We start from the raw sequence: 27,739 nt of genomic DNA, 5'->3' as shown, positions 1-27,739 counted from the left end.
TTGGCATGCGCGAGCTCTAGTAATTGGTCCAGTATGTATAGCAGCAGGGGCTGTGGGTGTAACAATGGTATTGATGTCCTCATCAGGTGCTGTTCTTACTTGAACAAACATCCCACTTATGATTAACCCCCTTGCAAGCATCCGCAACTACGAGAAAAGTATTAAGATAAAATCTAACCATAGCATTAAACATTTGGATCCAAATCGGTCCCTTACGAAGTAGCACATAAACTAGGGTTTAAGATTCTGTCACTCTAGCAACCCATCATCTAATAACTACTCCACAGTGCATTCCCTTAGGCCCGAAGATGGTGAAGTGCCATGTAGTCGACGTTCACCTGACACCACTAAGGGAATCACAACATACATATCATCGAAATATCAAGCACATATCAAATTCACATGATTACTTGCAACATGACTTCTCCCATGACCTCAAGAACAAAAGTTACTATTCACAAATGATATTCATGCTCAAGATAAGAGGGGTATTAAATAGCATAATGAATCTGAATATATAATCTTCCACCAAATAAACCATATAGTAATCACAAGATGTAATCAACACTACTAGTCACCCACATGTACCAATCTGAGGTTCTGGTACAAAGATTGAACACAAGAGATGAACTAGGGTTTGAGAGGAGATGGTGTTGTTGAAGATTGGCCTCCCAAAGATGAGAGGGTTGTTGGTGATGACGATGGCTTCAATTTCCCCCTCCGGGAGGGAAGTTCCCCGGCGAAATCGCTCCGCCGGAGGGCAAAAGCACTCTTGCCCAAGTTCCGCCTCGAGACGGTGGCGCTCCATCCCAAAAGTCCTTCCCTTATTTTTTTCTAGGTCAAAAGACCTTAAGTACCAGAAGATGGGCACCGGAGGTGGGCTGGGCTAGGCACAACCCACCAGGGTGCGCCTGGGGTCTTGTGGTCACCAGGTGGCCCCCCTTCGGTAGTTATTTGCTCCAGTATTTTTTATATATTCCAAAATAATTCTCCGCAAATTTTCAGCTCATTTGGAGATGTGCAGAATAGGTGTCTTTGACATAGCGTTTTCAGGTCCAGAATTCCAGCTGCCGGTATTCTCCCTCTTTGTGCAAACCTTGCATATTATGAGAGAAAAGGCATTAGAATTACTCCATAAAGCATTATTATGCATAAAACATTATAAATAACAGTAGGAAAACATGATGCAAAATGGACGTATCAACTCCCCCAAGCTTAGACCTCGCTTGTCCTCAAGCGAAAGCCGATATCGAAAATCATGTCCACATGTTTAGAGAGAGAGGTGTCGGTAAAAACAAAATACGAACATAGTAGCATCATGCTCATTATTATAATAGATACAAACTTTATCATAAAACTTTATCATATAACTTCTCATGGGCAAGTAACAATTCATCACAACAGCGGAGTAAAAAGCATAAACTCTATTGAAACCCAACGAACTATGTTCCCAGTCAACTTTGCAACTACAATTCATCATCTTTCCAGGAAGGGTCTCGTATCAGAGCCTTTTGGAAAGTCCACATACTCAACCATCATTTAATCTTCTATGATTGCTAACACTCACCGCATACACATGGGCAAAAAGTTTCAACCGGACACATAGAAAGATAGGGGCTTATAATTTCGCCTCCCAACTAATTCACCTCAAGGGTGATGTCAACAATAATAACACATGCTCACTCATATCCAACTGTGATAGAGGCAAAAGGTGTCCCGATGTTTCATGAGATGGTGGCTATCGTTTTTTGTGGGAGTCGACCTTGACGATCCGACTACAAACTTGTGAGACGTCGCGCCTTAGCAATCGCTAAACCAACTTCCGAGGGCTACTGACCACGCCGGAGCACGATCAACCTGACCACGAGGGCCTGTTTCCTGCAAGCAAACGAAGAACAAGCAAGAAACTAAGATTGCAATCTGGATATTGCGAATATAAGAGGAAAGCTTTATTATTGAAGGTGGGGTTCTGTGACGCCTTGGTCTGGTCGTTGAACACAAACGAAGTACGCGAAGTTGCAGCTATGGCGAACTTTTAATCTAAACAAAACCCAAAGTCTAAACGACGCCCTAAGGGCTGTATATATGGAGGAAGAGGGGGAAATTTCGTGGCCCTTGGAGGAGGGGTCCGAAACCAACCCTAACTCTTGTTTCCCCACACATACGGACTCTAAAAATAGCCTATACTTAAGTATTTAAAAAATGCATGGGCCTGGCCCAATAATAAGGTGACGCAGCACCTAGAATAGCCTCTAGACGAAATTTATGAAGTGGCATCTTGTATATTTCGTCCAAGGCTTCATGCACTCCTTATGGTGGCTTCAAAGTCCTCAAATCATCACTTGTAACTCCGTTCTTGATCCCCTTGCGCATGCCATCATCTCCATGCTTGGTATTGCTCCAGTGTTCATCCCTCTTATCCATGCCAGGCCCTTCATTTGTAAGCAAAACAAATGTATCCAATTTAGGCAGCATCATATTCTCATGAACATTAGAATCATTGCCAAGAAACGAAAGTACCTGGTAATTCAATTGGCGTGCGCGAGCTCTAGTAATTGGTCCAGTATGTATAGCAGCAGGGGCTGTGGGTGTAACAATGGTATTGATGTCCTCATCATCCTCCCCTTCTTGAAATGAAGTCGTCCTCGATGGAAGCTCATCTTCCTCACCCAAATAAGGCTTCAAATCTGCAATGTTAAAAGTGGGACTAACCCCAAAATCTGCAGGCATCTCAAGTTTATATGCACGATCATTTATTTTCTCTAACACCTTAAAAGGACCATCAACATGTGGCATTAGCTTTGACATGCGCAAATTAGGAAATCTATCCTTACGCAAATGTAACCAAACAAGATCTCCAGGTGCAAACACAACATGTTTTCTACCCTTATCTCCAGCAAGTTTATATTTAGCATTCATATGCTCAATGTTTTCCTTAGTTAACTCATGCATTTTTAAAATCAATTCAGCACGTTCTTTAGCATCAAAATTAACCTTCTCCGAAGATGGAAGAGGCAACAAATCAATAGGTGCACAAGGTAGGAAACCATACACAATTTCAAAAGGGCACATCTTAGTAGTAGAATGCAATGAACAATTATAAGCAAATTCAATATGAGGCAAGCATTCTTCCCACATTTTCTTATTATTCTTCAAAACAACCCTAAGCATAGTAGACAATGTTCTATTGACTACTTAAGTTTGTCCATCAGTTTGGGGGTGACAAGTAGTACTAAAAAGCAGTTTAGTCCCCAACTTAGCCCATAAACATCTCCAAAAGTGGCTAAGGAATTTAGTATCACGATCTGAGACAATAGTATTTGGCACACCATGCAAGCGAATAATTTCCCGAAAGAACAAATCAGCAACATTAACAACATCATCGCTTTTATGACATGGTATAAAGTGTGCCATTTTCGAAAATCTATCCACGACAACAAATATGCTATCCCTCCCCTTCTTTGTTCGAGGTAAACCTAAAACAAAGTCCATAGATATATCCTCCCAAGGAACACTAGGTACAGGAAAAGGCATATATAAACCATGAGGATTGAGACGTGACTTAGCTTTTTGACATGTAGTGTAGCAAGCAACAAAACGCTCAACATCCCGTCTCATCTTTGGCCAAAAGAAATGTGTAGCAAGTATATCCTCCGTCTTCTTGACGCCAAAGTGACCCATTAATCCTCCTCCATGCGCCTCCTGCAACAACAAAAGACGAGCGGAGCTAGCTGGAATGCACAGCTTGTTTGCACGAAACACAAATCCATTGTTAAGAACGAACTTGTTCCAAGTTCTCCCTTCCTTAGAATTCTGCAATACATCTTTAAATTCAACATCATGCACATATTGATCTTTGATGGTCTCCAAACCAAATGTTTTAAAGTCAAGTTGTGAAAGCATAGTATAACGATGAGACAATGCATCAGCAATAACATTTTCTTTACCCTTCTTGTTTTAATGACATAAGGAAAAGTCTCAATGAATTCAACCCATTTAGCATGTCTACGGTTCAGTTTTGCTTGACTTTCAATGTGTTTCAAAGATTCATGATCAGAATATATAAAAAATTCCTTGGGCCATAAATAATGTTGCCATGTTTCTAAGGTCCGAACAAGAGCATATAATTCTTTATCATAAGTAGAATAGTTCAGACTAGGCCCACTCAATTTTTCAGAAAAGTATGCAACAGGTTTGCCATCTTGTAATAACACACCTCCTAATCCAATTCCACTAGCATCACATTCAAGCTCAAAAGTCTTATTAAAATCAAGAAGTTGGAGTAAAGGAGCATGTGTCAACTTATCTTTCAATACCGTGAAGGCTTCTTCCTGTGCGTACCCCAAACAAAAGGTACGTCCTTCTTTGTAAGCTCGTTGAGAGGTGCAGCAATGGTGCTGAAATCTCTCACAAATCGCCTATAGAAACCAGCGAGGCCAAGGAAACTCCTCACTTGTGTGACCGGTTTTGGCTGCGGCCAACTCTCAATAGCTTCAATCTTGGCTTTATCAACTTCAATCCCCTGTGGAGTAACAACATAGCCAAGAAAAGATACTCGGTCGGTGCAAAAGGTGCACTTCCCAAGGTTACCAAACAAACGTGCATCACGTAGAGCAGTAAAAACAGCACGTAAATGTTCCAAATGTTCCTCCAAAGATTTCATATAAATCAATATGTCATCAAAGTAAACTACCACAAATCGTCCAATGAAAGCACGTAAAACTTCGTTCATTAATCTCATGAAAGTACTAGGTGCATTAGTTAACCCAAAAGGCATGACTAACCACTCATATAATCCAAACTTAGTTTTAAATGTTGTTTTCTATTCATCTCCCAATTTCATACGAATTTGATGGTATCCACTATGCAAATCAACTTTGGAGAATATTGTAGAGCCACTCAATTCATCAAGCATATCATCTAGCCTAGGAATAGGATGATGATAACGAATAGTAATATTATTAATGCCTCTACAATCAACGCACATACGCGACGTACCATCCTTTTTCGGCACTAAAATGATAGGAATAGCACAAGGACTAAGGGATTCGCGTATATAACCTTTGTCGAGCAGCTCTTCTACTTGACGCATAATCTCCTTCGTCTCCTCTGGATTGGTACGGTATGGTGCACGGTTGGGTAATGATGCACCGGGAATTAAGTCAATTTGATGCTCAATCCCTCGAATAGGTGGTAATCCCGGTGGCACGTCTTGTGGAAAGACGTCAGCGAACTCCTACAAAATGTAAGTGACAGCAGGAGGCAAAGAGGAAGGTACGTCCTCGAATGAAAATAATGCCTCTTTGCACACAAAAGCATAGCAAACAAATTTGCTAAAATCTAGATCATCAATATCAGATTTGGTGGCAAGTAAACATGCACTTTTCAATTTAATTTCAGAGGCAGCACTAGATGGTTTATTATTAGGCTTCATTTGTTGCTCAAATTCTTTTGCCACAATCTGATTTTCACTCTTATTTTGCTCCTGTTTTGCTTTATTAGCTCTATTAATATCATCTTTCAAAATGGAATCAGGAGTCATAGGAAGCAAATTAATATTTTTGTCCTTATGAACAAGAGTATACTGATTGTTTCTATCATGGTGTACAATTTTTTATATCAAATTGCCATTGTCTACCGAGTAATAAGGAACATGCTTGCATAGGTACCACATCACAATCAACATAATCAACATATGTAGAGATACTAAAATGCACACGAACAGTATGTGTTACCTTAACCTTGCCGTTGTTGTTGAACCATTGGATGTAGTAAGGATGTGGATGTGGTCTTGTGGTGAGAGATAGCTTCTCCACCATCTCCATGCTAGCCTAGTTGTTGCAGCTCCCTCCATCTATGATGACGCGAACGGAACGTTCCTTCACAACTCCCTTTGTATGGAACAAATTATGCCTCTGATTTTGCTCAGCTTGTGTAACCTGCACACTCAAAACACGTTGAGAAACTAAACATTCATACCTGTCAGCATCTTCAGCAGCCATGTATTGCGTCTCATGATCAGAATCATCTCCACCATGTTCTTCATGTGTAATAAGAGCCAAAGTCTCCTCGTCATAGTCACTGGCGGACTCATACCCACCATCCTCAGTGGCAATCATCACACGCTGAGATTTGCATTCTCTCGCAAAATGTCCTCTTCCCTTACAACAACAAATAATATCACTTGAGTGCCCTGTTGATGCCATGGAAGAAGAAGAGCTCTGCGCATGCCCGGCAGGTGTGCTCTTGGCAGAGAGTGGTGGTTGTGCCTGCTTTCTTGTATCACGGCTGGAGGTGGCACCTGATGGAGGTGATGGTGCAGTGGAAGTAGAGGATGCACGTGGTGTCCATGATGAAGGTCGACCTGCAGAAAAGTTAGTTCGCGCCATGCCTGTCGATCCTGCACTTCACGTTCAGCTTTACAAGCAAGATGGAATAAACGAGTGATATTATTATACTCCTTATACTCTAGAATGGTCTGAATCTCTCTATTTAATCCACCCATAAAACGTACAAGCATAGCTTCATTCTCCTCAACAATACCACATCTAATCATGCCAGTTTGTAATTCCTGATAATATTCTTCTACAGAATATTTTCCTTGTCTTAAACGCTGCAATTTTTGAATTAATTCACGTTGATAATATGGTGGAACCCAATGAGTACGCATAGCAGTTTTCAAAGCAGCCCAAGTAGCTGGAATAGGATATAATCTACAATGTTCAGACCACCAAACACATGCAAAGCTAGTGAAAGCACAAACAGCAGCAGGAACACGTCTCTCCTCAGGATATTGTAAACATGTAAATCGTTGTTCAGTTTCTAACTCCCAAGTAAGATATATATCAGGAACATATCTACCCTCAAATGGTGGAATATTAAATTAAACTTTAGGGAGATGGTCATGATCTCGTACCTGAGGGAGAGCCCTACCATTGCCATTATTTGCATGTGGACGACCTGGTTGTGGTGGTGCTAGTGGTTGCACGTAGTTCTGATTTTGATCAACCTCATCCTCACAATCTCCCGCATAATCATCCTCCGCATCAGCTGCAGGAGCGACAGAAGTATCAACAGCAGCACCAACAGTTTGGCCAGGCTGAAGAAGGACACGGCTCGCTCGGCGGAGGGCTGTTTCGTGACGTGGAGGTAGTCGCTGTTGTTGTTGTTGTTGTTGTTGTTGTTGTTGTTGTTGTTGTTGTTGTTGTTGTTGTTGTTATTGTTGTTGTTGTTGTTGTTGTTGTTGTTGTTGTTGTTGTTGTTGTTGTTGTTGTTGTTGTTGTTGTTGTTGTTGTTGTTGTTGTGGCAGAGGTGCGGCAGGTGCAGCCGGTGGTGGAAGACGCGCAAGCAGTTCGTCAAATCTGTTATCGAGCTTTGTTTCAAATGTCTTCTCAAGGCCAGTTACCTTCTCCATGGCCTCTTCAAAATTGTTCAGCACATCTTGCACCTGTTCAGTCATCATTTGTTGAAACTTATCATGAAGCTCCTTATTCGTTAAATTCTCCCAGTCAATCTCGACGGCTTGTGATCCTGGCATGGTTAGCAGCAATAGAAACACACAAGAATATGATCCTACAGACGACTAACAAGTGGTGGTGGTGGTGGGTGTCACAAATCCGTCAAGCAAATCTCAAATTCTTACCAGTTCTTACCAAGCAGCAGGTGGTGACAGCAGCCGTTGTAGTCAAAACTCTCAAAGCTTGGATAGAGCGATTACCAGGGAGAGTCAAACGCACGACGTAGATGTATGTGGAGCTAGGAAGGCTTATAATATGGTAGCAAAAAGGGTTAGCAATAATCAATTCAGATATGCAAAGTTGAGTAAACGCTCAACGACGGTACTGTGCTGGTCCTAGGCTAGACCGTACTAAAGACGCGAGCCTAGAACACTAACAAAATCACGGCGCTGCGCGTAAACAAGGGAGGAGCACACTCTGAATTTTTTCTTTTTTCACTTTTTTTCCTCTTTTTTTTGCTCCGCAACAATTTTTTCGAAAAAGTCTACAAATGTCCTAAAAACTGCCTAGCTAGAATTTTTCAGACTTTTTTTTTCACTTTTTTCCTCTTTTTTTGAAACTGGAACTATTTTTCTTCTGCGGATGGCTCAGAAGTTGGGGAGTCCTACTCTGTCACGACTCGGAGTATCGCATGATCTGGAAATCGAGAACAAAGCAACAATTACTGGACTCAGACTAGGATTGGTGGCGGAGATGAATCTGGTGGAAACTCGGACTGGTGGCGGATATATGCAGGGCGATGGAACACGGACTAGTGGCGAATCTGTGATAGAGGTGGACTCAGATTAGCGTGATGGCGGTGGATATGTGGTATATGGTAGCGGCGATGATGATGGTGGTATATGGCAGCGATGATGACGATGGTGGTATATGACAGCGGTGATGATGATGGTGGTATATGGCAGCGGTGATGACAATGGTGGTATATGGCAGCGGTGATGACGATGGTGCGGCGGCGGCGTGACAACTTGTGAACAGATCTCGAAACTCTAAGGTACTAGACGCTAGGACCATCAACTTGACATGACGATGCAACCGCAAATTCAACAAAGCAAATACAGAAAATATTATGCAAATGCTCAGATTGGTTCGGATAAGATGAACTAACCCTAATTTTTTTTGGCTTTTTCGTGGACTATAGGTATGAAGAACAGACTCGATCTAAACTACGAAAAACTGTAAAATCACACCGAGCAACCTGGAAATCTGATACCACTTGATAGAGGCAAAAGGTGTCCCGATGTTTCGATGAGATGGTGGCTATCGTTTTCTGTGGGAGTCGACCTTGACGATCTGACTACGAACGTGCGAGACGTCGCTCCTTAGCAATCGCTAAACCAACTTCCGAGGGTTATTGACCACGTCGGAGCACGATCAACCTGACCACGAGGGCCTGTTTCCTGCAAGCAAATGAAGAACAAGCAAGAAACTAAGATTGTAATCTGGATATTGCGAATATAAGAGGAAAGCTTTATTATTGAAGGTGGGGTTCTGTGATGCCTTGGTCTGGTTGTTGAACACAAACGAAGTACGCGAAGTTGCAGCTATGGTGAACTTTTAATCTAAACAAAACCCAAAGTCTAAACGACGCCCTAAGGGCTGTATATATGGACGAAGAGGGGGGAATTTCGTGGCCCTTGGAGGAGGGGTCCGAAACCAACCCTAACTCTTGTTTCCCCACACATACGGACTCTAAAAACAGCCTATACTAAAGTATTTCAAAAATACATGGGCCTGGCCCAATAATAAGGTGACACAGCACCTAGAATAGCTTCTGGACGAAATTTATGAAGTGGCATCTTGTATATTTTGTCCAAGGCTTCATGCACTCCTTATGGTGGCTTTAAAGTCCTGAAATCATCACTTGTAACTCCGTTCTTGATCCCCTTGCGCATGCCATCACCTCCCTGCTTGGTCTTGCTCCAGTGTTCATCCCTCTTATCCATGCCAGTCCCTTCATTTGTAAGCAAAACAAATGTATCCAATTTAGGCAGCATCATATTCTCATGAACATTAGAATCATTACCAAGAAACGAAAGTACCTAGTAATTCAATTGGCGTGCGCGAGCTCTAGTAATTGGTCTAGTATGTATAGCAGCAGGGGCTGTGGGTGTAACAGTGGTATTGATGTCCTCATCAAACTGGGTATATGTGCCTAGATTTTTCCCCACCACATTATTCTTGCAAAAAAGAGAAAATAAAAAGAAATAGAGAAAATACTTTGACTCTTGCATGAAAAGTAAATACATAAAGTAAAAGATAGACCCTTCACAGAGGGAAGCAGAGGTTGTCAGGCGCCTTTTGGTTTGTATGCATAGTCTCTTAATGCAAAAGAATGTCACGTTATATTGCCCCTTATGATAGCAACCTTTATTATGCAGTCTGTCGCTTTTATTACTTTGCCATCACAAGTTCGTACAACGCTTAATTGATCTTACACTAAATGATCAAACACAATTAGAAGCAATTTTTATTGCCTTTTTGCATCGATGACAACTTACTTTAAGGATCTTACTCAATCCATAGGTAGGTATAGTGAACCCTCAAAACATTGTTTGGGTTTAAGGTTTTTGGATGCACAAGTATTATCTCTACTTAGTGTGGAATTTTGGCTAGCAAAGATATTGAGCAAGCACCACATGTTGAAGGATCTATGACAATATAACTTCTATGTGAATATGAACAAACATAAATCATTATGTTGTCTTCCTTGTCCAACGTTAACAATTTTGGCATATAATATTTAGTGGGGGCTCACAATCATAAAAGATGTCCAAGATAGTGTATCTGCATGTGAATCTTCTCTTCCCTTATTAATTATTTCATGAATTGCATCATTGAGTAATGCTATGTTTGTCAACTTTTAACAAATTTTACTACTTGTTCTTTTCCTTATGTGATGTCATTACTTACCATAAGAGTAGCATATGATCTTTTTCATTATTTCATTTTATTTTGATTGAAACGAAAAAGTAAAGAAGCAAAAACTCAAACTAAAATCTATTATATAACTCTCACTCGATTACATAGATAGATAGATCATGAAACTAGCACTCGAAAATAGATCATACTAAACTTTTATTCAACTAAATCATGAGATAACTAAAGACCGAACTAAGATAGGTAAAGGTAATAAAAGTGATGGTGATACGATACCAGGGCATCTCCCCAAGCTTGTTACAAGCCAAGGGGAGTGCCCATACTCGTGTACTCAAGTCTACTTTGGTGGGGAAGATGATGATGGTGGTGGTGATGAGGTAGTAGCGTCACACTTCAGGCTCAAGAGGTACTCCGATCTACGAATGATGCTCTAGAGGGTGATGATTTGCTCTTGTAACAATATATTTTCACGAGTGAGATATTTATTTTGAACACGAACCGTTTCAAAGGTCCTAAAGCTTCAATTTCAGTAGGGGTAAGATGATTGTAGTATGGCTGTAGGATATCTTCTTCTTCTTCTGCCAGCATGGCCTGCCTTCCTGCTTAAACTTGATCTCCCGTAGCTTCCTTGCCCTTTTTCTCCTTGATGGCTTCTTTCGGTCCCTCTCTTTTCAATTCCATCTTCATCAGCCAAGCATCTTCTTCTACGTTGTTGGGGGGAGGGAGAAGACATGATGCCTGGCTTGATGGATCTGACAGAGAAACAATACAAAAACAAGAACAAAGGAGTTTTCTGCGATGCGGTGGTCAAATTGCCCGGGGGTATATATACAGATTTTTTTATCTTGGGAAACAAGCATACAAAAGGAAAATGGAGTCGGGAAGGTGCCCGAGGGGACCACAACCCACCAAGGCGCGTCCAGGTGTATCGTGGCCACCTCGGTTGCCTTCTTGGTTGTTTCTTATTTTCGTAATTTTTCTAATATTCCAAAACTGACAGAAAATATGTTTGTGGATTTTTCGGAGTCCGTTTACTTACCATATCACATACCTCCTCTTTTTCAGGGTTCTGGAGTGTTCTGGAAGGTTTCTTTATGTGTTCCTCTGGTGTCATGGTTTGGATAATATTGGTTTCAACATTAATGGGCGTACCTGAGATATAGTATTTAATTCTTTGCCCATTGACCACCTTTGGATTAGTGCCTTCGGCATTCTTGATCTTAATGGCTCCAAAATGATAAACCTCTTCGATAATATATGGTCCATCCCATTTGGAAAGAAGCTTTCCTGCAAAAATTCTAGAACGAGAGTTGTATAAAACAACATATTCACCAACTTTGAATTCCCGCTTTTGGATTCTTTTGTCATACCACCTTTTAACTTTTTCTTTGAATAGTTTGGCATTTTCATAAGCTTGGGTTCTCCATTCATCTAGTGAGCTAATATCAAATAACCTCTTTTCACCGGCAAGTTTGAAATCATAATTGAGTTCTTCAATTGCCCAATATGCTTTATGTTCTAACTCAAGAGGCAAATGACAAGCTTTTCCATAAACCATTTTATAAGGAGACATGCCCATAGGATTTTTATAAGCTGTTTTGTAGGCCCAAAGTAAATCATCCAATTTCTTAGACCAAATTCTTTCGGGACCTATTGACAGTTTCTGTAATATTAATTTTATTTCTCTATTGCTAAGTTCAACTTGACCACTAGATTGAGGATGATAGGGTGAAGTAATTCTATGGTTAACATCATATTTAGCAAGCATTTTATGGAAAGCACCATGAATAATGTGTGAACCACCATCAGTCATTAAATATCTAGGGACTCCAAACCTTGGCAAAATAACTTCCTTAAGCATTTTAATGGAAGTATTATGATCAACACTACTAGTTGGAATAGCTTCTACCCACTTAGTAACATAATCAACAGCAGCCAAAATATGTGTATACCCATTAGAGGAAGGAAAATGTCCCATGTATTCAAAACCCAAACATCAAATGGTTCAACAACAAGTGAATAATTCATAGGCATTTCCTGACGCTTACAGATATTGCCTATTCTTTGACATTCATCAGAAGATAAAACAAACATATGGGCATCCTTGAAAAGAGTAGGCCAATAAAAACCTGGTTGTAATACCTTGTGAGCAGTTCTATCTCCCGCACGATGTCCTCCATAAGCTTCAGAGTGACATTTTCCGTAGGATTTGTTCCTGTTCATGCTCAGGTACATAACGTCTAATAATACCATCTACTCCTTTATAAATATGTGGGTCATCCCAAAAGTAATGTCTTAAGTCATAAAAGATTTTTTTTCTTTTGTTGGTATGTGGAACTAGATGGTATAAATTTAGCAACAATATAATTAGCATAGTCAGCATACCAAGGAGTATTATGAGAAGCATTTATTACAACTAGTTGTTCATCAGAAAGCTATCATCAATAGGTAGTGGGTCATCAAGAATATTTCCTAACCTAGATAAGTTATCAACTATGAGGTTCTCAACTCCTTTCCTATCAGTGATATGTAAATCAAATTCTTGTAGCAAGAGAACCCACCTAATGATCAAGGTTTATCATCTTTCTTTTCCATAAGATATTTTATAGCAACATGATCAGTGTGAACAATTACTTTGGAATCAACAATGTAAGATCTTAATTAATCACAAGCAAAAACAACTGCTAAAATATCTTTTTCAGTAGTAGCATAATTTCTTTGGGCACCATCTAGAGTTTTGCTAGCATAATGGATATCATTTAGTTGCTTATCAACTCTTTGTCCTAGAACAACACCAACATCGTAATCACTAGCGGCACACATAATTTCAAGAGGCAAGTTCCAATCAGGTGGTTGAACTATAGGTGCAGAAGTTAAGGCTTTCTTAAGTGTTTCAAAGGCTTCTACACAATCATCATAAAAAACAAATGGAACATCCTTTTGTAAAAGATTTGTAAGAGGCCTAGAAATTTTAAAGAAGTCTTCAATAAACCTCCTATAGAAACCATCATGGCCAAGGAAACTACGAATACCTTTAATATCTTTAGGACATGGCATTTTCTCAATTGCATCAACTTTAGCTTTATCCACCTCAATACCTCGTTCAGAAATTTTATGCCCGAAGACAATACCTTCATTAACCATAAAGTGGCACTTCTTCCAATTCAAGACAAGATTAGTTTGTTTACATCTCTGCAAAACTCGATCAAGGTTGCTTAAGCAATCATCAAAAGAAGTTCCATAAACGAAAAAATCATCCATGAAAACCTCAACAACCTTTTCACAAAATCAGAGAACATAGCAGTCATACATGTTTGAAAGGTAGCAAGTGCATTGCATAAAGCAAAAGGCATACGCCTATAAGCATAAGTTCCAAAAGGACAAGTAAAGGTGGTTTTCTCTTGATCAGGTTGTGAAACAGGTATTTGAGAGAAATCAAAATATCCATCAAGAAAACAAAAGTGTGTGTGCTTAGACAATATTTCTAGCATTTGATCAATAAAAGGCAGATGGTAATGATCTTTTCTAGTAGCTTTATTACATTTTGTAAAATCAATTACCATTCTATAGCGAGTAACAATTCTTTGTGGAATGAGTTCATTTTTATCATTAGGAACAACAGTAATACCTCCTTTCTTAGGGACACAATGAACATGACTTACCCATCTACTATCAGCTATGTGATAGATTATACATGCTTCCAGAAGCTTTAGTATTTCAGTTCTTACCACTTCTTTCATTTTAGGATTCGAACGCCGTTGGTGATCAACAATGGGTTTAGCATCAGGTTCCATATTAATATTGTGCTGACATAGAGTGGGACTAATGCCCTTAAGATCATCAAGAGTATATCCAACAGCAGCTCGGTGCTTCTTCAGAATTTTCAATAATCTTTCTTCTTCATGTTTTGAAAGGTTAGCACTAATAATAACATGATATATCTTTTTCTCATCAAGATAAGCATACTTCAAAGCGTCTGGCAATTGTTTTAATTCAAACATAGGATCACCTTTAGGTGGACGAGGACCTCCTAGAGTTTCAATAGGCAAATTATGTTTAAGCAGAGGTTGTTGTTCAAAGAATATTTTATCTATTTCATTTCTTTCATGCAAGTGCAAATTATGTTTAGCAATAGAAGCAAGACCAATTATTTCATCCTTACTAGGTAATTCTTTCTAATGAGGTTGTCTACTAAACATAGAGAAATTAAACTCATGAGACTCCTCACCAAAGCTAACACTGACAGTTTCTTTATGGCAATCTATCTCAGCATTGACAGTGTTCAAGAAAGGTCTACGAAAGATAATGGGACAAAAGTCATCTTGTGGGGAACCAAGAACTAGAAAATCAGTAGGGTATTTTATTTTCCCACACAAGACGTCAACATCTCTAACAATCCAAAGTGGTGTGATGGTGTCTCTATCAGCAAGTTTAATAGTAACATCTATGTCTTCCATTTCAGTGGGTGCTATGTCATTCATAATTTCTTGGTATAAGGTAAAAGGAATAGCACTCACGCTAGCACCTAAGTCACATAAACCATGATAACAATGATCTCCTATTTTAACTGAGACAACAGGTATGCCAACAACAGGTCTATGTTTATCTTTTTCATCGGGTTTGGCAATTGTAACAGCTTCATCACAGAAATAAATAACATGCCCATCAATATTTTATTCCAAGAGATCTTTAACCGTAGCAACACTAGGTTCTACTTTAATTTTCTCAGAGGGTTTAGGTGCTTTAATATTACTTTTGCGAACCACAGTTGATACCTTAGCATGTTACTTAATCCTAACAGGGAAAGGTGGGTTTTCAATGTAAGCAGTAGGCACAAATGGATCAACATTGTAAATAATAGTTTCATCCTTAGCTTTAACCAGTTTTTTAATTTCTTATTTAATAGGGGGTGTTATTTAAACCACTTCTCCTTAGGGAGATCAACATGAGTAGCAAATGATTCACAAAAAGAGGCTACTATCTCAGAGTCAAGTCCATATTTAGTGCTAAACTTCTGAAAAGCATCGGTATTCATAAAAGATTTAACACAATCGTACTCAAGTTTAATACCCGACTCTTTAACTTCGTCGAGTTCCCAATCTTCAGAGTTGTGTTTAATTCTTTCTAAAAGATCTCACTTTAATTCAATAGTCTTCTTCATAAAAAAACCAGTACAAGAAGTATCGAGCATGGGGATCATCACGAGAAAGCCGAGCATAAAAATTCTGAATAATAATTTCTCTCGAGAGCTCATGATTTGGGCATCAATATAACATTGACGTAAGCCTCCCCCAAGCTAGAGCGACACTTTCTCCTTCACAAGGCCAAAAATTATTTATATAATTCCGATCACGATGAACTAGATGCATGGGATATTTTTTTGGTGAAATTCCAATTTCAATTGATTCCAGTTCCAAGATCCAATATTGTCGCATAGCCTATACCATGTGAATTCTTTTCCCTTCAAAGATAAAGGGAAAAACTTCTTCTTAACTTCATCTCTGGGTAAACCTGCAAGCTTAAATAATCCACAAATTTCATGCACATGAATCAAATGCATACGAGGATGTTCTGTTCCATCTCCTTCATAAGGATTAGCTAGCAGTTGTTCTATCATACCCGAAGGAATTTCATAACCAATATTTTCAGTAGGTGCAGTAGGTTGAGGGGCAACTCTTTGTGTCTACGGTCGAGGTGAAGATACCCCGAACAAACCCCTCAAAGGATTATCTTCCATAGTAGCAAGTGACAATAAATTTCAGCATGTAACTGATACGTCCATTTTGCACCATGCTTTTACATTGATATTTATTGCATTATGGGCTGTTATTACACATTATGGTACAATACTTATGTCTTTTCTCTCTTATTTTACAAGATTTACATGAAGAGGGAGAATGCCGGTAGCTGGAATTCTGGACCGGAAAAAGGAGCAAATTTGAGAGACCTATTCTGCACAACTCCAAAACTCGTCAAAATTTACGGAGAATTATTTTGGAATATATAAAAAATATTGGGGGAAGAAAATGCCAGAGGGGACCCACCAGGTGGCCGTAAGCCTGGGGGCGCGCCCCTAGGGCTTGTGAACCCCCTGGCAGGCTTCCGGTGCCCATCTTCTGCTATATGATGTCTTTTGACCTGGAAAAAATCGTAAGGAAGCTTTTAGGATGAAGCGCTGCCGTCTCGAGGCGGAACCTGGGAAGAAGCAATCTAGGGCTCCGGCGGAGCTGTTCAGCCGGGAAACTTCCCTCCCGGAGGGGGAAACCGAAGCCATCGTCATCACCAATGATCCTCTCATCGAGAGGGGGTCAATCTCCACCAACATCTTCACCAGCACCATCTCCTCTCAAACCCTAGTTCATCTCTTGTATCCGATCTTTGTCTCAAAACCTCATATTGGTACATGTGGGTTGCTAGTAGTGTTGATTACTCCTTGTAGTTGATGCTAGTTGGTTTATTCGATGGAAGATCATATGTTCAGATCCTTAATGATATTCAATACCCCTCTAATTATGAACATGAATATGCTTTGTGAGTAGTTACGTTTGTTCCTGAGGACATGGGAGAAGTCTTGTTATAAGTAATCGTGTGAATTTGGTATTCGTTCGATATTTTGATGAGATGTATGTTGTCTTTCCTCTAGTGGTGTTATGTGAACATCGACTACATGACACTTCACCATGATTTGGGCCTAGGGGAAGGCATTGGGAAGTAATAAGTAGATGATGGGTTGCTAGAGTGACAGAAGCTTAAACCCTAGTTTATGCGTTGCTTCGTAAGGGGTTGATTTGGATCCATATGTTTGATGCTATGGTTAGATTTATCTTAATTCTTATTTCGTAGTTGCGGATGCTTGCGACAGTGATTAATCATAAGTGGGAGGCTTGTCCAAGTAAGGGAAGCACCCAAGCACCGCTACCCACATATCAAATTATCAAAGTAACGAACGCGAATCATATGAGCATGATGAAAACTAACTTGACAATAATTCCCATGTGTCCTTGGGAGCACTTTGATAACCCACAAGTATAGGGGATCACAACAGTTTTCGAGGGTAGAGTATTCAACCCAAATTTATTGATTCGACACAAGGGGAACCAAAGAATATTTGCAGGTATTAGCAGCTGAGTTGTCAATTCAACCACACCTGGAGATTAATTATCTACAGCAAAGTGATCCGTAGCAAAGTAGTATCATAATTTTGATAGTAGTAGAAACAACAACAGTAAGGGTAACACTGACATCAATGATTTTGTAGCAAGTGCAACGGTAACAATAGCAATAGTAACTTAGCGAGAACAATATAAGAGAAATTCCTAGGCATCGGATCAGTGAATTCGTTGGATGATATTCATCATATAACAGTCATAACCTAGGGCAATATGGCACTAGCTCCTGTTCATAAATATAATGTAGGCATGTATTCCATAAATAGTCATACGTGCTTATGGAAAGAACTTGCATGACATCTTTTGTCCTACCCTCCCGTGGCAGCGAGGTCCTATTGGAAACTAAGGGATATTAAGGCCTCCTTTTAATAGAGAATCGGAACAAAGCATTAACACCCGGTGAATACATAAACTCCTCAAACTACAGTCATCACCGGGAAGTGTCCCGACTATTGTCACTCCGGGGTTGCCGGATCATAACACGTAGTAGGTGACTATAACTTGCAAGATCAGATCTAGAACATAGATATAATGGTGATAACATAAACAGTCCAGATCCAAAATCATGGCACCCGGGCCCAAAGTGACAAGCATTAAGCATGGCAAAGTCATAGCAACATCAATCTCACAACATAATGGATACTAGGGATCAAGCCCTAACTAAACTAACTCAATTACATGATGAATCTCATCCAACTCCTCACCGACCAGCGAGCCTACGAAGGAACTACTCACTCCCAATAGGGAGCATCATGGAATTGGTGATGAAGAAGGGTTGGTGATGATGAAGATCGAAGATCCCTCCTCTCCGGAGCCCCAAACGGACTCCAGATCCGGCCTCCCGATGAACAAGAGGAGGTGGCGGCGGCTCCGTCTCGCGAAACGCGATAATTCTTTCTCCCCATTTTTCTAGAAATATGTGATTTTATAGCGTTGGTTTCAGGGTCGGCGGGGCCACCAGGTGGGCACAACCCACCTGGGCGCGCATGGAGGGGGAGGGCCTGGTGGGTTGTGCCCACCCAGGTGCCCCCCTCCGGTGGTTCTTGGCTCCAGAAATTATCTTTATTTGTATAAAATTCCTCGCAAAGTTTCATTCCAATCCAAGAACTTTTATTTCTAGACAAAAACAACACCACGGTAGTTCTGCTGAAAACAGCGTCAGTCCTGGTTAGTTTCATCCAAATCATGCAAGTTAGAGTCGAAAACAAGAGGAAAAGCGTTAGGAAAAGTAGATACGACGGAGACGTATCAACTCCCCCAAGCTTAAACCTTTGCTTGTCCTCAAGAAATTCAATTGATAAACTAAAAGTGAAAAAGAAAAACTTTGACGAACTCTTTTGCTCTTGTTTACATAAATAAGCTTAAACAACACCCAGGTTTTCAGCCAAGATTATAACTAACCATGTTGACAATAACTCTTAAAAATTATATTAACCCATATCAATGACATAATCAACTAGTGAGCAATAATAAGATATCTCAAACAGCAACACTTTGTCAAAACAACCATGATATAACATGACAATAGTGGTATCTTGCTAGCCCTTTCTGAGACTGCAAAAGATAAATGCAGAGGAGCTCCAAAGTTCAAGCAGCGACTAAACATTGTAATTCATGGTAGAAAAGATCCAGTCACGATGCACCCAACATTAGCTACACACAATGCATGAGGATGACAATAGTGCTTTCAGGTTCTGGAGATTATTTGAGAGGGTGATGGCACAACATAAACGTAAATAGATAGTCCCTTCGCAGAGGGAAGCAGTGATTTGCAGCGGTGCCAAAGCTCAAGTTTTTGAAATAGAGGTAAATGAAATTTTGAGAAATGCACCCTTCTTGTTTACTTCACGACCATTAGTTATCGGTATCTTCCATGCTAAACACATTAGTGGAGGTTCCCAAGCGATAAAAGTAAAGGTTTACTCCCCCTCCATCAACAATCACAATCCACGACTTGGCTGAAACAACGGGTACCGTCCATACAAACAACAGTCCAGGGGGAGTTCTGTTTAATTAATCGCAATTTGAATTCGGGACTGGGAATCCCTATTACCGCCCCTCTCATGCAAGGACGAGTGAATAAACACTCATCATGAGAATAACCCGGTTAGCATGGAAGATACTGACTACCTCCCGTCGCTCTATGAACAATCCAGGCACACAAAAAGGATATTTATTTGAAGTTTTTAGAGGTGGCGCATGCAAATTTACTTAGGACGGCAGGGTAATACCGTATATAGGTAGGTATGGTGGACTCATCCGGAATAACTTGGGTTTCAGGTTTTTGATGCACAAGCAGAATTCCCGCTTAGTACAGGTGAAGGCTAGCAAATAGGTTGAGAAGGGGCCGGCTAGAGAGCGAAAATGGTCATGAACATGCATTATGCATAAGTAACATTGGATACTAGCATGAGTAGGATATCAACACCATGAACATAAATATCATAGAGGCTATGTTGGTTTTGATTCAACTACATGCATGAACATGTGCCAAGTCAAGCCACTCGAACATTCAGAGGAGGATACCATATCATCATACTACATCACAATCATTTTAATGCAATTTTGACATCCAAGATAAATCATTATTCACTCCAAGCTACTTAAGCATGGCATGAGGAACTATAATCTCTAATTTTCATTGCAAACATGTTTGATCATAATAGGCTGAATCATGGATACTAGGTTAAACATATTTAAAAAAACAGAACAAGTCGAGTTCATACCCGTTTCTCTCTGCCACAGCCAGTTCATGAAATATCGTCATTATTGCCTTTCACTTGCACAACCAAACAATTTGAAAATAATAATAGTGCAAGAGTGCCGTGGACTAAGCTGGAATCTGCAAACATTTTATTCAACATGAGAAGACAAAGCAATATGGGCTCTTTGTTAGATCAACAATAATGCATATGAGAGCCACTCAACATTTTCATCGTGGTCTTCTCCTTGGTATGATTCAATAAACATGGAAAATAAATTCAGAGAAACACACTGAAATATATTTGGAGTTTTTGTTTTTTCTGAAAGAAAGCAACTTAAAGAAAGAAAAACAAAAAATGAGAAAAACTATTTACACAGGAAAGCTCCCAACAAGCAAAAGAAGAACAAGGAAATCTTTTTGGGTTTTCTTTTTAGTGCTACAATAATCTAAACTAGGAAGAAGAGACCGAAAAGAAGCAGGACATATATTTTTGGATTTTCTCAAAGTTTTTCAAACACACAAGAAGAAAGCTAGAAAATAAATTAACATTGATGATATAATGAAAAAGTGTGGACACCGACAACTGGAATGAAATGTGCGAACATGAATGTAATGTCGATGGAAATACGTACTCCCCCAAGCTTAGGCTTTTGGCCTAACTTGGTAATCACCATTCGAAGAAGCCATGGGTTCCTATATTGAAGTGCTGGGGAGCAAGCACTTGAGGATCCCACTGTTGAGGCTCCGCTTGTGCCACAGCTAGATTGTTCCGGTAGGCGACAATGTCCTCAGGCATAACCCTTTATCCGCCCCTGGCAATAGGATCGAACAAAGCAGGTGCAGTAAATGGAATAATATCACAAGTGTCCACACTGAAAATCAGGTTATAAGGAACTGGAATGTTAGTGTTATCGCCAGCAGTAAACTGGTGGTGTTCCATGGCCTAACGATCTAAATAAACCTTAGGTAAAGGATAATCATGCTGGCGTATCTGAATGTTAAAGTGACTCGCTAAACGAGTAACATAAATACCACCATGTATTTTACCCTTGGATCTTTTAATGTGGAGGCGATGTGCCACAATAGCCCCCAAGCTATAAGTGTTGTCACCGTAAAGTGCACGGTGTAAAACAATGAAGTCTGGGGCACTGAGTGCACCTACCTTGTCTCTAGCAAGCAAACACTTCGCAATGAATAAAGCAAAATAATGCACAACAAGTGTATGCTAGTGGCGGTGACACCTGATACTCCTCTCTCGCCCCCACAGTCAGAGTGTGGTAAAAACCATCAAAATCTGCAGGCCTAGGCTCTACTAAATTCTCGTCAGAAGGGATCATGCATATGTCACAAAATTCAGTGAGTGGTATCTGACGGGTTTCAGCATATAAATTAATCTGCACCTTAGGGGGATTATTCCTAGGAAGGAAATGAAAAATTTGCACAAAGGAATTTGTAAGGAGATGATACTGTTCACATTCGGCTGCGATGGAGTCGGTGAGGCCGGCATTAGCAGCATATTGTGCAAACTCCTGAAGGATTCCGGCCCCTTCCATGAACGGGTTATGCGGCCATTCGCACGGCCGTACCTCCACCATTCTCTGGGTGTGGAGATCACTGTCAGATGACTCCCCAATAACTCCCTTGGAGTTCTTCTTGGAAGCAAACTTCCTAAAGATACTCATCTTTTTCCTATGAACAAAATTCTGAAATTTTTAGTCCACAAAATTTTTCTCAACAAAACTTCACAAGATTGAAAACAACTACTCATAGGGATGCATAGAGGCCATATCAAGTATTCAAACTACTTAGAACTCTAAGAATTCAACATGCAAGCTCATCTACAGCAGCACTAAGTGTAACTAATTATTAAAAATATAGACCACTAAAGCAAAAACTAATTGGACCAACGAAGGAGTCACATACTAAGCAACAATCCCCCAAAACAGTTTCGGAAGGAGCTTCGAGCAAAGAGATCGAAATTTGTGGGTTCGGGGGCAAGAACACGAGAGAGAGAGAGAGATCAATGGTGATTTTTTCTGGAGGTAGGTGGTGATGTGGGATGAAGAGATAAGTGAGGGGGGCCACGTGGGGACCACAACCCACCAGGGTGTGCCTGGGGGTCCTGGCGCGCCCAGGTGGGTTGTGCCCACCTAGTGCACCTCCCTCTGATGTTATTTGCACCAAAAATTCTTAAATATTCAGAAAAAAATCGTATTAAATTTTCATAGCATTATGAGAACTTTTATTTTTGGGTCATTTTTTATTGCACGGGAAATTCAGAAAATAGACAAAACATAACATTTTATTTTATTTAATAAATAAAATTAGAAAACAAATGGTAAGGATAGAAGGTAGTGCTTACTAAATTCGTCAACTTCATACCTCTAAAAAATGATCCATTAATAAGGTTGATCAAGTCTTATTAACAACCACTTTCGATTAGCATGAAATCGAAGAACTTTCATAAATCACCAAGTTACCTCAACGGGGATATGAATGTCCCCAACAATAAGCATTTCATATTTCTTTTTAACAGTAGGTAGAGGTAGTTGAAAACTTCCAATAATGATTGTCGGAGATTTTTCAATAACATTAATACCATTCACTTGGAATTGTTTCTTCGGAAAGTGCACCGTATGCTCATTACCATTGATATGAAAGGTGAGCTTGCTTTTATTGCAATCAATAACAACCCCTATAGTATTGAAAAAGGGTCTACCAAGGATAATCGACATGTTGTCATCCTCGGGCATCTCAAGTATAACAAAGTCAGTCAAAATAGTAACATTAGCAACAACAACGGGCACATCCTCACAAATACCGACAGGTACGGCAGTTGATTTATCAGCCATTTGCAAAGATACTTCGGTAGGTGTGTTTATTCAAATCAAGTCTTTTATATAAATAGAAAGGCATAACACTAACACCAGATCCTAAATCACATAAAGCAGTTTTCACATAGTTTCTTGTGATGGAGCAAGGTATAGTGGGGATCCCCGGATCTTCAAGTTTTTTAGGTACTCCATCTTTAAAAGTATAATTAGCAAGCATGGTGGAGATTTCAGCTTCCAGTATTTTTCTCTTGTTGGTGATGATGTCTTTCATGTACTTTGCATAAGGAGGCATTTTCAAGATATCAGTCAAGCGAGTACGCAAAAAGACTGGCCAAATCATTCAGCAAAGTGTTCAAATTCTTCATCATCTTTCTTTTTAGTTGACTTAGGTGGAAAGGGCATAGGTTTTTGAACCCAGGGTTCTCTTTCCATACCATGTTTTCTAGCAACAAAGTCCCTTTTATCATATCTTTTATTTGTGGATTGTGGGTTATCAAGATCAACTGATGGCTCTATCTCAACATCATTGTCTGGTTCTTTATTATTTGTTTGAGTGTCTTTGTGAACCTCATCATTATCTTTTCATTATCAGAAGGTGAGTGTTCAGTACCAGATTGAGTTTCACCATCAGAGATAGAAACTTCATTATCATTGTCAGGAGGTTTTTATATTTCAGGTTCACTAGAGGCATGCAAAGTCCTATCATTTTTCTTCTTCCTTTTCTTTTTGGAAGGACTAGGTGCATCAATGTTAACTCTTTGAGAGTCTTGTTCAATTATTTTTGGGTGTCCTTCAGGATAAAGTGGTTCCTGAGTCATTCTTCCTCCTCTAGTCATTACTCTAACAACATGATCATTGATATTATTATTCATTTCATCAAGCAATTCTCTTTGATATTTAGCAACTTGTTCTAATTGAGTTTGAACCATAGAGGCATGCTTTCCTACACCTCTAACATCATTGGAGATTCCAAATAACAAGTCACTCAAGTGAGCAATCATATCAGAATTGTATTTCAATTGTTTCATAACATTTGCATTGAAATGATCTTGCTTGCTAATGTAATTTTCAAACTCATAAAGGCATTGGCTAGGATGCATATTATAAGGATTTTCATTATCATTGTACTTCATTAAAGAATTTACCTCTACCACCTTAGGTGGTGGTGGTGTATCAAGACAATGTATTTCTTCAATAGGAGGTAAATTTTTGACATCCTCAGCTTTAATACCTTTTTCTTTCATAGATTTCTTTGCCTCTTGCATATCTTCAGGACTGAGATATAAGATACCCCTCTTCTTTGGAGTAGGTTTAAGCGGTGATTCAGGAAGAGTCGAGTCATCATAATTTTTCAATATGTTATTCAATAACTCTTCAGCTTGTCCAACAGTTCGTTCCCTAAAAACACAACCAGCGCAACTATCTAGGAAATCCCTAGAAGCATCAGTTAGTCCATTATAGAAGATATCAAGTATTTCATTTTTCTTAAGAGGATGATCTGGCAAAGCATTAAGCAATTGGAGAAGCCTCCCCCAAGCTTGTGGGAGACTCTCTTCTTCAATTTGCACAAAGTTAAATATTTCCTGTAAGGCAGCTTGTTTCTTATGAGCAGGAAAATATTTTTCAGAGAAGTAATAAATCATATCCTGGGGACTACGCACACAACCAGGAGCAAGAGTATTATACCAAGTCTTAGCATCACCCTTTAATGAGAACAGAAATAGTTTGAGAATATAATAGTGGCAGATTTTCTCATCATGAGCAAAAGAGTGGCTATGTCATTCAACTTAGTAAGATGTGCCACAACAGTTTCAGTTTCATAACCATGGAAAGGATCAGATTCAACCAAAGTAATTAAGGGTCGACAGAGGATTTATAATCCTTATCATCAACAAAGATAGGTGAAGTAGCAAACCGAGGATCACATTTCATTTTAGCATTCAAAGTCTTTTCTTTATACTTTCATAACAATTTTTCCAGACCAGTTCTATCCTTACAAGCAAGAATGTCTCTAGTTGTCTCCTCATCCATAACACAACCTTCCGGTATCTTAGGCATATCATATATAGGAGAACTAGTTCTAATAGGTGTTTCAAGATTTTCAATTTCAAGCTCTTCATCAGTTTCAACAATTTCATCAGTTTGAACATTCTCAAAAGCTTTAGTTCTAGCAAGTTGTTCATCAAGAAATTCACCAAGTGGCACATTATCATCAAGCAAGGTACTAACATCATCATAAATATCATCCATAGAAGAAGTAGCATCATCAATAACTTGCGACATATCAGGATTAATAGCATGTGGTGGTGTTGCAAGTTTACTTATAACAGAAGATGAATCAAGTGCATAGCTAGATGGCAATTCCTTACCTCCCCTCGCCTTGGAGGGAAAAATCTTAGTCTTAGCATCCTTTAGATTCTTCATAGTAATAATTTGATAATAGTCCCAAGTGACTCCACAAATATAGCTATGCTCCCCGGCAACAACGCCAGAAAAAGGTCTTGATAACCGACAAGTATAGGGGATCACAACAGTTTTTAAGGGTAGAGTATTCAACCCAAATTTATTGATTTGACACAAGGGGAGCCAAAGAATATTTGCGGGTATTAGCAGCTGAGTTGTCAATTCAACCACACCTGGAGATTAATTATCTGCAGCAAAGTGATCAGTAGCACAGTAGTATGATAATTTTGATAGTAGTAGCAACAACAACAGTAACGGTAACAGTGACAACAATGATTTTGTAGCAAGTGCAACGGTAACAATAGCAATAGTAACTTAGTGAGAACAATATAAGAGAAATTCGTAGGCATTGGATCGGTGAATTCGTTGGATGATATTCATCATATAACAGTCATAACCTAGGGCGATATGGCACTAGCTCCAGTTCATTAATATAATGTAGGCATGTATTCCGTAAAATAGTCATACATGCTTATGGAAAGAACTTGCATGACATCTTTTGTCCTACCCTCCCGTGGCAACGGGGTCCTATTGGAAACTAAGGGATATTAAGGCTCCTTTTAATAGGGAACCGGAACAAAACATTGACACACGAGTAATACATAAACTCCTCAAACTACGGTCATCACCAGGAGTGTCTCGACTATTGTCACTCCGGGGTTGCCGGATCATAACACGTAGTAGGTGACTATAACTTGCAAGATCGGATCTAGGACATAGATATAATGGTGATAACATAAATGGATCAGATCTGAAATTGTGGCACCCAGGCCCAAAGTGACAACCATTAAGCATGGCAAAGTCATAGCAACATCAATCTCAGAACATAATGGATACTAGGGATCAAGCCCTAACAAAACTAACTCGATTACATGATGAATCTCATCCAACTCCTCACCGACCAGCGAGCCTACGAAGGAATTACTCACTCCCGATGGGGAGCATCATGGAATTGGCGAAGGAGAAGGGTTGGTGCCGACGAAGATCGAAGATCCCCCTCTCCGAAGCCCCAATCGGACTCCAGATCTGGCCTCCTGATGAAGAACAGGAGGTGGCGGCGGATTCGTCTCGTGAAACGCGATAATTCTTTGTTCTTGACTTTTTCTGGAAATATGTGATTTTAGTGCGTTAGTTTCTGGATCTGCGGGGCCACCAGGTGGGGACAACCCACCTGAGCGCGCCTAGAGGGGGGGCGGTGGGTTGTGCCCACCCAGGTGCCCCCCTCGCAAAGTTTCGTTCCAATCCGAGAACTTTTATTTCTGCACAAAACAACACCATTGTAGTTCTGCTGAAAACAACGTCAGTCTGGGTTAGTTTCATTCAAATCATGCAAATTAGAGTCCAAAACAAGAGGAAAAGCATTAGGAAAAGAAGATACGACGGAGACGTATCACACTTTGTTTTATATAAGAGTTCGTACAGGCTAGTCCTTTGCTACAAAAAGAATTGGACCACCTTGCTGCACCTTAGTTACACTTGTTACTTGTTACCCGTTATGAATTATCTTATCACTAAACTATCTGTTACCGATAATTCCAGTGCTTGCAGAGAATACCTTGCTGAAAACCGCTTGTTATTTCTTTCCGCTCCTCGTTGGGTTCGACACTCTTACTTATCGAAAGGACTACGATAGATACCGTATACTTGTGGGTCATCAAGACTCTTTTCTGGCGTCGTTGTCGGGGAGTGAAGCGCCTTTAGTGAGTGGAATTTGGTAAGGAAACATTTATATTACGTGTTGAAATTTATTGTCACTTGTCACTATGGAAAATAATCCTTTGAGGGGCTTGTTCGGGGTATCTTCACCTCGACCGGTCGAGCAAGAAGTTGGTCCTCAACCTACTAAACCTACTGAAAAATTTATTTTATAAATTCCTTCAGGTATGATAGAGAAACTGCTAGCTAGTCCTTATGCAGGAGATGGAACACTACATCCTGATATGCATCTAATCTATGTAGATGAAGTTTGTGGATTACTTAAGCTTGCAGGTTTGCCTGAGGATGGTGTCAAGAAGAAGGTCTTCATCTTTGAAGGGAAAGGCATTGACATGGTATAGGCTATGCGATGATATTGGAACTTGGAACTACAATTGAAATTGGAATTTCATCAGAAGTTTTATCCTATGCATCTGGTTCATCACGATCGGAATTATATCTATAATTTTTGGCCTC

This window comes from Aegilops tauschii, chromosome 4, assembly GCF_002575655.3.
Source record: "Aegilops tauschii subsp. strangulata cultivar AL8/78 chromosome 4, Aet v6.0, whole genome shotgun sequence".
Lineage (NCBI taxonomy): Eukaryota > Viridiplantae > Streptophyta > Magnoliopsida > Poales > Poaceae > Aegilops > Aegilops tauschii.
Note: the sequence above shows the minus strand (reverse complement) of the source record.